Below are 15,558 nucleotides of genomic sequence, written 5' to 3' on the forward strand. Positions count from 1 at the left end.
AAATGAAGACTAAGTGTCTATCCTATGGAGGTAGAAGACAATGAGTGAAATTGGCACAATTTTGGTAGCAATTCACTCTTTATTAATCTTAGCCAAATCATCAGCCAAACACCTCAATGTATAGGAGAGAATGTTGAACATTTTGGAGCTAATATTCAAATAAAAATGAATTTGAAATTGACGCCTAATTTGGACTTAGCACATGGAGCACATGAAGCATATTTAACATGTGATGGAAAACGTTTAGCACATGTATCATATGGAACATGTGGAAAATGTGTACTCTTCTCCATGGCTTAATCATAACCGGCCTTGGTTAAATTAGGTGTTTTAAAAACCCTTATTTAACCTAGGTTGGTTTTTAGGTGCTAAATTTCATCTAAGGAAAAATTACAAATAAAGTTCCTAATCTAATTTTGACAAGAAAATAAAATCTACTCTACACTATTCAAACTAAGATCTAGGCTTCTTCAAACATGTAGAGAAATGTTTCTCTACCATCAGTAGCAGCATCCCAGTCCTCTTGTATCCCCTTTACCATAGACCTAGTTGTGGGCCCTGATCTGCTAGTAGTTGGGCTTGCACTTGGGCTTGTGCTTGGGCCTCTTCTAGTAGTTGTTTATATTTTGATGAGTTGAAGGTCTTCTTGGATATGTTTGTACATTCCTTCAACCTAGATTTTTCCTCTTGATTGGGCCTAAAAAAATAAACAAAAGCACAATTAGACCCATATTTGCAATTAAATCAATAAACAACCTCTAGGTCTTCATCGTCCTTATTATATGGTTGTGTGAGACTGGACGGTTTCTACCAGAAACTCTGCACAAATTGTGTGAGCTCTTAGTGAGGCTTATGTCCTCTTAGGTTTGAGGTCTTATCTTGAGTGATTTGGGAAGTTCTCAAGTGGCGGCCAACACACTCATCTTGGAGCATATCACCCTCCAAATGGCGTGACATTTCTCACCCACCCACCATAAGTTTTTTCATTCCATTTTCTCCATTCCATTTTATGTTTTTGTCTCTTAGTTCTCTTATTAGTTGCTCTTGGGTTTCACTCATAATCATGAGTATGGTGCATCATTTGGGAGGCTATGTCCACCATTGATGTTTACCTTGTGCCCATTTGAATTATGCAATTGCATCTCATCCTCACTATATCTTTGATCTTTGCCTCTATAGAAGTGAACCTTCAAACTTAACTACTTGGTTAAGTTCATGTCCAGTGGGAATCTTCCTTGGGTTCTCAGTCTTAATTGTTAAAATACCAATCTTAAGTAAAAGTGTCACCGTAAATGAAAGCATCCAAAATCAACTCACATCAATATATCTTCTCAGTTTCTCATCATATTTATTTTCAATCGCTAAAAAAAATAGACCTATGTGTGTGTGTTGTGTGCCATCTGCCGATCTCCTCCACTGCCAACAACACCATTTGTCTTCGTCGTCCACCGTCATCTTCCTCCAGGTTCTATCCCTTCCTCTTTAACATTCTGCCTTTTCCTAATCCCTATTTCTTTTCATGTATATTTGGTTTGTGGGAGGGGGTTGTTTAAATTTTAACTGACATTTACTTCTTTGTTTACAATGAAGGTACTTTGTTGCCTTTGTTTTTGCAAATCTAAAAATTGAAATTCCAATTATGTAGCGAATAGTGATTCATTGAAAGGTAAAAGCCTCCATGTGAAACCACCAATTCAATTGGCACCTATATGACTAGCTAGCTTTATTTTCATGGAATACTTCGAATACAAGTTAAAGGTAGGGTTTAGGGTTTAGTGTTTAAGGTTTAGGGAGTAGTGAGGCGCCAAATCCACAAGAAATAAAAAATAAGGTAAATGTATGGAGTGTAGTCCATGCTATGGAGAAGTTCCACCGTTTGGAATGATTGAATTATGGACAAAGTTTAACTTCAAACGGAACCTTGTGCATAAGACTTCTTCTTCTAAGAACCTCAGGTTAGGGATGATGAACCTAGCGAGAGTTCATATTTGACGCTTAAATATGCTTAAAATATCGTATACTTTGCTTTAAGTGGTGCACCAAAAATATTGGTAGCACTACCTTTTGGATCGAATGAAACAAAAATTATATTTAAGCAACATCTTTTTGTTGTTATACTCATTATTGCTGCTATTAAAGGTTGATTTTACTTAATACATTTTGTTAACCCTTTTATAACACATGCATTAGTAACTAACTAATGGCATAAAAAATATTCATCTAATTTACTTTTATAATAACTTTTATGACAATGTTTTTAAGACAAATTATAATAATTTTGTTATAAAATGACATTGGTAATCATCCCAAACTTCAATTTCTCATCACAAAATTCGTTATTATTTATAACAACAACAAAATATCTTAAAAAGTATTTTTAACAATTAATATATTTTCAACATTTGACTAAGCTAGTATTACGTTGATAGCATGTAAAACCTGATTAGACCAATTTCAACGTTAACGCATACTAACAGAGTAAAATTACATTGGTATGTTATGTATTGTGATTTGCGTTACTTTCAGTTAATTTTAAGATTTAAAAATATATAAACAGTTATATATATATGTTAAAAAATAAATAAGAGTAGAAATGAATTAACATATATTTGAATTAATATTTAAAAGCAAGCCTTGAGCAAATAGTAAAGGAGTAGCTTGACTAAAGTAGTTATACGTTAAGATGGAAAGGGAAATAAAAAAATACTGATGAGTTATAAAAGATGCGTATTATTAAGTGTGTATATAAGGAATGGGATGGTAAGAATGATGAAGATATGAGTTGATAAGAGTGAAAGCAGAGAAGCATAGAGAATAAAGAGAAAAGATGAAGGTTTTGGCTATGGTGATGTTTGTTATGGGTTATTGTTTGGCCAACAAGATTGAGTGAAGGTCAATTGCCTGCTAGCTGTGATGAGTATAATCCATTATTTTAACCATGTGTGCCTTATTTGGTTAATCCAGACTTTGGGATTCCAAGTCCAAGGTGTTGTGCTGAAGCTGCTCAGGTGTTTGGAAAAGTCAACAATCCTGCAGCTATTCAAAAACTTTGTACTTGTCTGGTTGTCACTATGCCTAATTTGTCGTTTAAACCTCAAAAATTAACACAACTCCCAGCAGCCTGCAAGATTAAACTTTCATTCCCTATTTATAAGTGCATAAAAGCTTGAACTTATTCAACTCCTCATACCATACATTCACACTTCAATGGTTAAGTTTGATGCATGTAAAACAAATAAATATTATCAAAGAGGTATCAACTCTTTGCAATTACTATTATTATTAGTCTACAACTTTTTATTTATTTATTTATTTATGCATTTTGTGTGGATTAATTGTGTGATTAATTAAATTAAATAAAGTATTTTGGATGTTTTCACTTACATATAAAATCACATTTGAGGTATAAAGATTAATAAGTTGGTACATAGTAGCTAACCAACCAAATTAAGAGATGTGGATTTATGTTGTAGGAAAAATTGTGTGTCCTCTAACACTTGTTATATAATTTATGGCAAGTTGAGTTGGTAAAACATAAGTAAATCTAATCCATCTTTTAATTTCTTTTGCCAAGTAATAATAAGAGGAATAATTATGAACAAAATTTGTGGAGAGTTAAAGAAAATAAAAGCCATTCTTAAATATGGTCTAATTGAAAAATGATAGAAAATTAAGAATATTCTGGTACTCCTAATAGTACTATATAGTTATAGAGTCGAGATCAATAATTGTTTATATATATCTTTTTATGTTAATCTATTCAGATGTTTTTTAAGGACAAAATCGTGACGTACTTTTGAATTCGAAAATGAATAATATTTCGGAGGCAGTGATTGATCCTAACGATACTATCTCAATATAATTGAGGTCGAAATAATAAATATAAATTACTATACAAAAGGTTGAAGGTATAGTTAATCACAAATTATCTACAAAAGCTTTTATAGATTTTTATCCATAAACACTATAATTTCATGTTTTTTTTCATGATTATTATTATTAAATCCTTATTATAATTAAATTATGCTGTAAGAAATTTTATAAATAAAAAAATATCTTTAACCACCACACACTAGATAAACTTAGTGATTATATTACAATTATTATTTTTTTATTATAATTTGTATTATTACTATGATTATTATCATTAATTTATTATTAATATTATATTATTATCAATAATAATATAATTATTATAAATATTAATATTATTTAATTATTATTGATATTATTATTAATTTATAAAAATTATATTATTAATAATAATAATTATTATTAATATTAATTATTACTACTAATATTAGTATTGTAAAAATTCTTACTATTAATTATTATTATTATTATTATTATTATAAATATTAATTTTATTATTACTATTAATTTTATTATTAATATTGATAGTAATAATATTATTTTTAATATTATTTTTTATTATTATTCAGTTGTATTTGTAAGTAGAAATTTATATGTAATATGAAATTTATCTACGGATATATAATTTATCTAGAAGGTAAAATTTGTATCTACCTTTGAATTTATTTATCAGAAGCTACAAATTTATGGGTAATAATTTTTATGTAGTACTGAATTTTTTTTTATATATATATATTTAAATCTGGATATCTATGTAATAATTATGATAAATTTAAAATTTTCTGTAACACTAAAATAGATTAAAACTATGAATTAATCGATAAAAATACACTTAAATCCAAAGCCTTGAAAAATTACTAAAATCACTAAAAATAAAACTGATTTACCTACGGACTAAATCCGTATATAATAGCAGAAATTCATAGGTAAATCAGTATTACCTACGGATTTGTCATGGAAAAAAAATTGTATGTAATATTGGCATATGTAATTTACCTACGAAATATGAACCCATGGGTAACAACAGTTTGTAGGTAATACCCACGAACAGTAGTCCGTACGTAAAATATACACACACATTACCCACCAACTGTATTTCATGGGTAAATCCGTAGGTAATTGTACATCTAGCATAATGTCTATTCATTCATTTAAATGAATGCCTTTTTTAAAACATGTATAATTTAACATATCCAACACACATTTAATTTCAAATTCAAAACATAACATAATTGAAATCTCATCATATGAAAGATAACATAATATAAAAGTCAAGTCCAGATGATTTTAATTTTATCTTTTTTAAAGAATTCTGAGAGATTATAAATGTAAAGTTATATGAAGCTATATGCTGCTTTCACAAATGAGGGATATGACCAAAAGAATGTACTGCCTCTTTCATCACAATTTCCCCAAAATTACTAACCTTGTTAGATTAGAGGACTTTAGACCAATATCATTAGTTGACAATTTTTACAAAATCATAGCAAAAATTATAGGTAGAAGACTGCAGAAAATCATTGATCATAAACAATCAGCTTTCATTTAAGGAGACCCTTTAACACCATTTATTTTCCTTATTATGGCTGAAGGGCTTGTAGGGGTAGTTAGACACGCGGAAGAGAAGATGTTAGTTGAGAGTATTGAGGTGAGGGAAGGGCGGGTAAATGTGATTATGCTGCAATATGCAGACTATTACAGTCAATGAAGATGAATATTCATTGTCTGATGTGATGCATCAAATGGAGTACACGTAATTGCAATGAAGAAATGGAGGTTCTGATGAACCCTAATTGCAAATGAAAAGGAGACAATGACTTAAGCATAAAAGAGACAAAAGAAGAGAAAAAGAAAATACAAAATAAATTCTTATTTACTTGTGTATTAGAGATTAAAATACATGTTGTATATATAAGAAAAAAGACTAAGACCCAGCTGAAAGGAAAGTTAGGCCAAACACACAAAGCCCAATCACTTAAAACAGAAAAACTAAATATGTTAACACCCCCCTCAAGCTAGGGAGTAGATATTCGTCAGGCCCAACTTGGATTTGAGAGTAGAGAACTGTGTGGAAGCAAGGGGCTTGGTGAATGTACCGACCAGTCTTTGGGCGTTGTTGACCACTAGTAATGTTGGTGCCACGTGAGCGGGTCCCACGAGCGGCGTGAGCCAGTATCTCGCGAAGCACGTGCGCCAAGGAGCCAAAGAGTGGTCAGACATCGGTCATCAGGATGTACCGACGTGCCACTACACAATGTGGAGAGATCGGACATCAGGAACCCAAACAGTAGAGCTGGGCCACGAGAGGAGGATCGCAGACCAAACACCAGTTATTAGTAAGGGAGAAGCCTAGATCACGAGTGTCCATGTGTATAAAGTGGATGACGCGTTCGGGCGTAACACAAAGTGTAGAGCCACTGGAAAGATATGACTCGTGAGGGTCGCGTTTCAGGGGTGAGCTGCATGCATGACACGTGAACAGTTAGGACACTCCCAGAGGCGGGTGACCCCAGAGATCAAGTGCACGAGGAGGCGCCCGGGTGGTCACCCCCTCAGAGGTTGCACTCCAGTTAGGGACCCCACGCGCTAGGTTATCCTAACAACAGTGTTGGGCCCGCGCCATCAGAAAAGCCCATTTCGGGTAAAGAGGAAACCCTAGTTTCAATCTATAAATAGTAAGGTAACACACAATGAACATTACACAATTTTGGTGTTTCCTAGCCCTAGTACTGACTTGAGTGTCAGAGTGCAAACGACCTCTAGGGCGCCCCTTGTCTTTGTGTTTTCAGGCATTCATCACATAAACGGCACGTGCGAATGCAAAGATTATGGACGAAAGAGTGACGTAGGCACACGAAGGCATTTCGAGTCAACCGACAGGAACAATAATTATGTCAGCAACTTAAATGGCAGAAGTAATGGGCAGCAGTTTGAGGAGATCAGAGTTATGTTTTTCACGAACTAGGTGACTATCAATTTCGATGTTCTTGGTGCATTCATGAAAGACTTGATTGGATGCTATTTGAAGGGTAGATTTGTTGTCAGGGTTGCAGGCTAGGAGAGAGGAAGATGTAAATCCTGAAGGAGGTAAGACAACCATTGTAGCTGACATGTGGTGGTGGCAATGGCTCTATACTCGGTGTCGGAGGAGCTGCGGGAGATAGTTGGTTGCTTCTTTGATTTTCATGATATTAGGGAATCTCCTAAGTAGATGGAATATCCAGTGACAGATTTGTGTGTGGTAGGACATGTTGCCCAGTTAGAGTCACTAAAACCACAGAGGTGAAGTGAGCTAGTATGAGAGAAATATAGTCCTTCACCAGGGGTGCCCTTGAGGTAACACAAAAGACGTGAGACAGCTTGTTGATGATGAGTTGTGGGTGCAGATATGAATTGGCTTAAATTATTTGAAGTTCTTCCTTCTAGTCTTCTCAAAATTAAAAGAAGACATAAAATAAAGATGAGGCCCAAGCCCAAAGCCCAAGCCCAAGCCCAACAAGGCCAAGTCCATCCCATGCGGGGCAAGGCCAAGCATTAAATAAAAGAGCATCATTTGAATTACTCTTAGGAGGTGTGGATATTAAATAAAGAAGTGTGAAAATGTAAAATAAAGTCACATTATCCATGTGACTTAGGAGAGTAGGTGTAGGTGTAGTTTTTAGGAGGTGTCATAGTAGAAAAAGGTCACACCTCCCATGTGACTTGTTTTTTGTTGGGAATTTCAAATGAGTTTTATTTGAATTTTCCCACCTATTTTCCAGCATCCTCGCACTATAAATAGAGGTGTGGGCTCTTGTAAAATTCAGATTTGAATTTTGAATTAGAGAAACTCTACTCAATTTGAGAGAGAATTGGAGAGCTTTGTGCCTTCCTCACTTGGTCTTATCTTGAGAGTTCTTTGGTTACCTCAAGTGGCGGCATAACACATTCATCTTGGAGTCTCCATCCTCTAAGTGGCGTGATCATCCAACCAATTCCTCCGTCTTCATGAGCTTTCTCTTCTCCTTTCTTCCTTCTCTTTTTATGTTCATGTCTTAGCTTGGTTCTTTGCTTTTTCAGTTCGGCATTTCAATTCCTTTGTGTTTTGCTTCGGTTCATTTCACTTTTGTTGTTCAGCTTTGCTTCTTCTTCTTTTCTAGTTGCTGTTTTTGGTTCAATTTGACAATACATGGAACTTCCATATGAGTTTGGGTTTTGGTACTAGTCTTGGTGAGTTCTTGAACATAGAACCTTGTTCCAATTCTATGAAAAAGTGCCTACCTCATATCCAACTCAAGTTGATTCCTAAGAATGTCAAGAATCATTCATATTGTGCTATTGGAATCATATCAGCTTAAATTGTGGACAGCGAAGGCGATGTCTGGTCGCGTGTTGGTTAAGTAAATTAGACGTCCAAGCAGTCTTCTGTATTGGGAAGTTGCATCAGCATTAAGAGGGGAGACTTGGTCGGGAGAGAGGCGGGAGGTGTGAGTCATAGGAGTGGCCACAGGTGCAGAGTCAAGCATGCTAGTTTCGTGAAGAAGATCAAGAATATACTTGCGTTGACTTAAATGAAGACCAGAACTGTGGCGAGCAATTTCCAGTCCCAAAAAGTAAGTGAGCTGACCCAATATTTTTATCTTGAAGTGATGGTGAAGGGATACAGTAATTGTATTGATTTCCTTCATGTCATCACCAGTTAAAACCAAATCATTAACATAAGCAAGAATAACAGTGAGTTTATCATTATTATATTTAAGAAAAAGAGAGTGATCAGCAGCAGAAATAGAGTAATTATTTGATAAAAGAAAAGTAGAAAGTTTGGCGTACCATTGGCGACCAGCTTGATGAAGGCATACAAAGACCGTTGAAGCTTGCAGACATGCTGGGGAGAAGGAAGAGAGAGGCCAGGTGGGGGGGTCATGTACACCTCTTCATGGAGATCACCATGAAGAAAGGCATTATTGACATCAAGTTGTTTTAAAATCCAATTTTTGGTAGTGGCAACAACAAGGAGAAGGCGAAGGGTAGTGAGTTTAGCAACAGGTGCAAAAGTGTCTAAGAAATCAAGTCTTTCAAGCTGGGTGAACCCTTTGGCAACAACTCTAGCTTTGTAGCGCTCAACAGTGCCATCAGAATGGTATTTTGATTTTATATACCCATTTACAACCAATAGTTTTCTTTCCTGGAGGGAGAGGGGTAAGTTGCCAAGTATTGTTAGCAGCAAGAGCTTGAAGCTCATCTTGCATGGCAGATTGCCAAGAAGCATGTTTGGAGGCTTCGTTATAGGTCCGAGGTTCATGATGAGAATTGATAGAGGAAATAATATTTCTAAAATTGGAAGATAAGGAATTGTAAGACAAGTAATTATGAATAGGATATCTACTACTTACAGTGTTGATTATGTTGAAGATGGATGAAGCTTCTTCTCTACCTAGTCTTAGAGTGTGTTTGATGTAGAAAATAGCTAGTTTGCTTTGAAGATTGTAATATGTTTTAGATGATCTTGTTCTTAGGCTAGTGTGTGTTTAAGGTTGCCTTTTGCTACATGACCTATCCTAAATGCCTAATCAAGGTGGTAAGATCAAACACATGAAGTGATTGAATTTTTTTCAAAAAGCTTTTTAGAGTTTTCTAAAAATTCAGGATACTGCACAAAAATAAATATGTTTCTCTGTAAAAGAATAAGTTTAATTTTGTTCTGCTGAAAGGCTTTTCGAAAGTTTGTTAGGGCACCAAAAATGCCGTTCAGTTGGTTATTTCAATTAAGTTGAGCTGTCAGTTTTCCTGAAAACAATCTGTTTGTTTTGAAATTAACCTGTTGTTTTTATAACAGCTTTTTAACTGTCTTTTAAAAGTTGTTAGAAACTAATTTCTATATAATGGAAAGCTTTTCTCATATGAAGTGTTGTTGAGCAATCACGGTTTTAGCAGAGATTAAACTTTTTGTGTGATAAGAAGGATCGAAAAGAGTTTTTGAAAGGTTTTCCAAAGGGATCTTCAAGTGTGCTTGTTCTAGGAGAACCTTGATCTTGGTGAAGGTGCTGGTACTGTTTTTGATGCAATAGGGACAACTGGTTTTTGTTCTTGCATCTTCTTTCAGGTGTTATCTTTCCTTTATTCTTTCTTGTAAAAGGTGTAAGTGTTAGTCACTCTTTGATAGGATTTCTTAGAGGGCAAGGTGTGCTGAAATAGAGTTTTTCAACTTTGGTTGTATGGTTCTTGTAGGGTTCAAGAACTGTTGTGTGTTGTAATTGTTTGCAACAGGTTTTAATGGATTCCACCTTGGAGTAAGGTGAAACTGGATGTAGCTCATTATGAGTGAACCAGTATAAAGTGTGCTTGCCTAATTGTTCTCATCCCTGAACTCATTTATGATATTTCGTATAATCTGTCAAGAAAGAAATCTGTTCTTTTAAAATTGAATCTGTTGTTTCTGGGTTTACTTAAATGTTCTTTTTGACCTAGAAAATCTCTTTAATGATAAACAAAGTCTTTTTAATTTGAGTTTTAATTGATTTAAGAACATATAGTTTCTTTCTTAAATCTTGGTTGAAAATTTATTTTCCTTGAAGGTTTGTGGTGTAAGAACTTAATTGATCTCTTGATATAAATTGTGATCTTCAAGCTGTTTGAATATCAGCCAATCTTGTTCTATTAATCTTTCTCTGTTGATTTCAATCATAATCTCGATAAGCCTTGTTTGTGTTAAAGTGTTTTGAAGAATCAATCTGTTCATTCTAAAATCAATCTGTTCTTTTTCTTCTGATATACTGTAAACCAATTTGTGTTTGCGAAAATTTTATAACTTCAATTCACCCCTCCCCTATTGAACTTAGACACTAATAGACCCAACAGATTACAGTGTGGAAATCCGCAAAATAGGAAGGTTGTCGGTGAGGACGAGCTGATCCTCTTGGAAATTGGGGTGAGATGCTTCCTGGAGGTGCAGGCGGTGATAATTCCGATGGAGGTGCAGGCGGTGATAATTCTAGTGGAGGTGCAATGTTGGATGCAGGAGCAGAGGCACTATTTGTTGGAATATCAGAGGATAATGAGGTTGGTGGAGGGACAATATTGGGTGCAGGAGTAGAGGCACATGGCTCGGCAGGAGGTGCAGTATCTGAAAAAAAAAAATCAAAAAGCAAAATTATATGCGTTAGAAATAGGGAGAGATAAAGTGTTGGGGTCCCTAGGCAAGCCATTGTCCAATTTATATGGAAAGTGATTTTCATGAAATATTACATGTCTTGATATCTCTATGCTATGAAACTTTAAATTTAAGATAATATAACCTTTTATATTTTTGCGGGAAGCCAATAAAAATACCTTTGATAGATTTATCATCTAATTTTTTCCTATGTGCAATAATGGTGCTAGCATAACAGAGGCAACCAAACACTTTTAGAAAGGAAATGTCATACGGTTTTCCAAACAACTTTTCATGAGGAGTGATGTTATTAAGTAATGGAGTAGGAATAACATTTATTAAGAAAACAACATGATTTATAGCAAATTCCCAAAAAATAGGAGGAAGATTTGCTTGAAAAAGTAAAGCCCGGGTTACATTTAGTATATGTTGATATTTACGTTCTACAATGCCATTTTACTGTGGTGTTTCAACACAAGATTTTTTATGAATAATTCCCTTTAAAGCATAAAAATTTGACATAGCAAACTCAACACCATTATCAGTACGAATCGTTTTGATATTAGTTTTGAAATGATTTTGAACGAAAGCAGTGAAGTTAATGATGTGCTGACGCACTTAAGATTTTTTATGCAAAAGAATAACCCAAGTATAACGTGAGTAATCATCAACAATAGTCAAGAAATAACGAAAATCTTGCATAGAAATTATGGAACATGGTCCCCAAATATCAAAGTGTACAAGATCAAAATAGTAGAGGTAACAATATTACTTAAAGTGAAAGGAAGTTTTCCTGTTTTGCACGACTACAAGTGTCACATACATGATGAGTATCAACTGTAATAAAAGAGTATTGTTTGCTTAAGAAATGTAATCTTTCAAGTGAAGGGTGCCTTAGTCTATAATGCCACAGTGTTTTGTCTGTGATATTACAATTAATAAAAGGAACAAAATAATGCAGTTTAGAACGGCTAGAAGTAGGCAAGGTAGTCACAAGGTACAAGCCAACAATGGCTTTAACTATACCAATGCTCTCTTGGGTGAGATTGTCCTATATAATGCAGTGGGTTGAAGTGAAAGTTAAAGTGCATTTAAGTTGGTGTGTGAGTTTAGACAAATATTATGTTTAATTGAAAATGAGGAACATATAACACATCAGACAAAAAAATCTTATCATAAAAACGTACTAAACTAGAATATGTGGCATAAACAGTTTGGTCATTTGGAACACTAATTAAGACAGGTTTAATTTTAGTATAAGTAGTAAAAACGTTCAAATTGTGGCAAACATGATTCGTGACACTTGAATCAATAATCCAATATTATTTTATAGTAGATAGTGAAGAGAGAAACTTACATGTTGAAGATTGCTCAATATTGGGGATTTCATCCGCAGAGAAGGTGCCAACTTGATTAATTTGAGTGTGAGGGGAAGGATCCTCAAGGTTTTGCTGACGCAAAATGTTGGTCAGGAATTGGCACTGTTGTGATGTAAGTTGAATCCCCTTTACATCTTGTTCTTTAGGAAAAAGCTCAGAAAAAGTGACAGTAGTAATCATATTATTGGCTTGGGATGTCCAATTGGTGAATTTGTAGCTAGAAGGGAACCCATGCTTTTTATAATAGGTGTCGACAATGTGGCCAAGACGATTACAAAAAGTGCAGACTTTTCTAGTAGAAGAAAACTTTGAGGTTTTAACATTACTAGAATGAAAACCCACTTTGCGAAAACAAACAGTCTTAGTATGACTGTATTTACCACAAAAATTGCATGTAATAGTATGACTACTATTAAGACTATGAAGACTAGGATTTTCATTCGACATTGTCTGAGAGATTTTGAAACACAATCAAGATTTTGAAAGAAAACAAAAAAGATAACCAAAAACAACAAAGGGGGAAATAAAGATCAGAGAGAAGCGCAATAGAACTCTTCATTCGAAGAGCTCTGATACCATATTACAGTCAATGAAGATGAATATTCCTTGTCTGATGTGGTGCATCAAATGGAGCACACGTAATCGCAATGAAGAAAGGGAGGTTCTGATGAACCCTAATTGCAAATGAAAAAGAGACAATGACTTAAGCATAAAAGAGAGAAAAGCATAGAAAAGAAAATACAAAATAAATTCTTATTTACTTGTGTATTAGAGATTAAAATACATGGTGTATATATAAGAAAAAAGACTAAGACCAAGCTTAAAGGAAAGTTGGGTCAACCAAACAAAGCCCAATAACTTAAAACATAAAAACTAAATATGTTAACCACACACTTTTCTTTTGTAAACCCTCAACTCAAAGTGTTATGATCGTAAGTGTGTTTGGATTGGAGAGTGGATGTGTGAGGATTTTAGAGAGTGGATGTGTGAGGATGTGAGAAGAAAGTGTGAAGAAAGTGAAGTTGTTTGGATTAGGGTATGTTAGAGTGGATGTGTGAGGAAAATTTATGGGAGTTTGTGAGTGATATGATGGTTGTGAGATAATTTTTTTTTTTAAATTGTTAAATGTTACTTTACAAATTTATCATTGCCTATTACAGTTTTGTAATAATGAAATGAGTTATTTTTATTTAAAAATAAACAATTTTCACATATTTCGTAGATTTAAAAATTAAAATTAGAAAATATATATATTAAATATAAATAGATATAATTTAAAAATTATAATTAGAAAAAAATGTATTCACATAATTAAATAAAAACAAAACTTCAAATAATTTCTTCAAATATTAAACATGCATTATAAAATTATAAAATAAATTATAAAATAAATCAGATAAATAAAAGATAATATTTTTTATTATTAAAAACCATATAAAAAATAAATAAAAAAATACTAACAAAAATATAACGTAACTAACAATAAAAAATAATTTCATAAAAAACTATTATCAAATAAATTAATAACTCAAACAAAATAGTTATAAAAAAAATATATTCTTCAAATAATTTCTTAACATATTAAATATATAAAATTAAAAAATTAATCACATCTTATATAAATAATGATTAATATATTTTCAACATTTGACTAAGCTAGTATTACGTTGATAGCATGTAAAACCTGATTAGACCAATTTCAACGTTAACGCATACTAACAGAGTAAAAATACATTGGTATGTATTGTGATTTGCGTCACTTTCAGTTAATTTTAAGATTTAAAAATATATAAACAGTTATATATAAGTTAAAAAATAAATAAGAGTAGAAATGAATGAACATATATTTGAATTAATATTTAAAAGCAAGCCTTGAGCAAATAGTAACGGAGTAGCTTGACTAAAGTAGTTATACGTTAAGATGGAAAGGGAAATAAAAAAATATTGATGAGTTATAAAAGATGCATAATATTAAGTGTGTATATAAGGAATGGGATGGTAAGAATGATGAAGAGATAAGTTGATAAGAGTGAAAGCAGAGAAGCATAGAGAATAAAGAGAAAAGATGAAAGTTTTGACTATGGTGATGTTTGTTATGGGTTATGGTTTGGCCATAACAAGATTGAGTGAAAGGTCAAATGCCTGCTAGCTGTGATGAGTATAATCCATTATTTTCACCATGTGTGCCTTATTTGGTTAATCCAGACTTTGGGATTCCAAGTCCAAGGTGTTGTGCTGGAGCTGCTCAGGTGTTTGGAAAAGCCAACAATCCTGCAGCTATTCAAAAACTTTGTACTTGTTTGGTTGCCACTATGCCTAATTTGTCGTTTAAACCTGAGAAATTGACACAACTCCCAGCAGCCTGCAAGATTAAACTTTCATTCCCTATTGATAAGTGCATAAAAGCTTGAACTTATTCAACTGCTCAAACCATACATTCACACTTCAGTACTTAAGTTTGATGCATGTAAAACAAATAAATATTATGAAAGGAGGTATCAACTCTTTGCAATTACTATTATTAGTCTACAACTTTTTAGTTATTTATTTATTTATGTATGCATTTTGTGTGGATTAATTGTGTGATTAATTAAATAATTAAATAAAATAAAGTATTTTGGATGTTTTCATTTACATATAAAATCACATTTGAGGTATAAAGATAAATAAGTTAGTACATAGTAGCTAACCAACCAAAGTAAGAGATGTGAATACTTTCAAAAACATATAACCTCAAACAAATTCAAATTCTGACTACTCTAAAGAAATAAAGGGTTTCAATGATTTCATCGAAAGATCAGAATTGGTAGACATTCCATTGGTGGGCAGAAAGTTTACATGGTTCAAACCTAACGGTTTGGTAAAAAGCAGAATAGACAGGGTGTCAGTATCTAAGGAATGGCTGGATTTTTTGCCTAACATCCAACAATTTGTTTTAAGTAGATCAATCTCGGATGATTGTGGAGTTATCCTGAAGGAAGTCTCAGTGGATTGGGGTGCGAAGCCTTTTAGGTGTTTGGATGTGTGGCAGAAAGATAGCAGGTTTAAAGAGTTCGTGAGATTGAGTTGGTCTTCATACAAGGTGGTGGGAGCAGGAATCTTTGTGTTTAAAGAAAAGCTGAAAAAGTTAAATGCAGATTTAAAGGTGTGGAACAAGGAAGTCTTCAGTGATGTGAA

Source organism: Phaseolus vulgaris, chromosome 6 (assembly GCF_051622355.1).
Source record: "Phaseolus vulgaris cultivar YP4 chromosome 6, ASM5162235v1, whole genome shotgun sequence".
Lineage (NCBI taxonomy): Eukaryota > Viridiplantae > Streptophyta > Magnoliopsida > Fabales > Fabaceae > Phaseolus > Phaseolus vulgaris.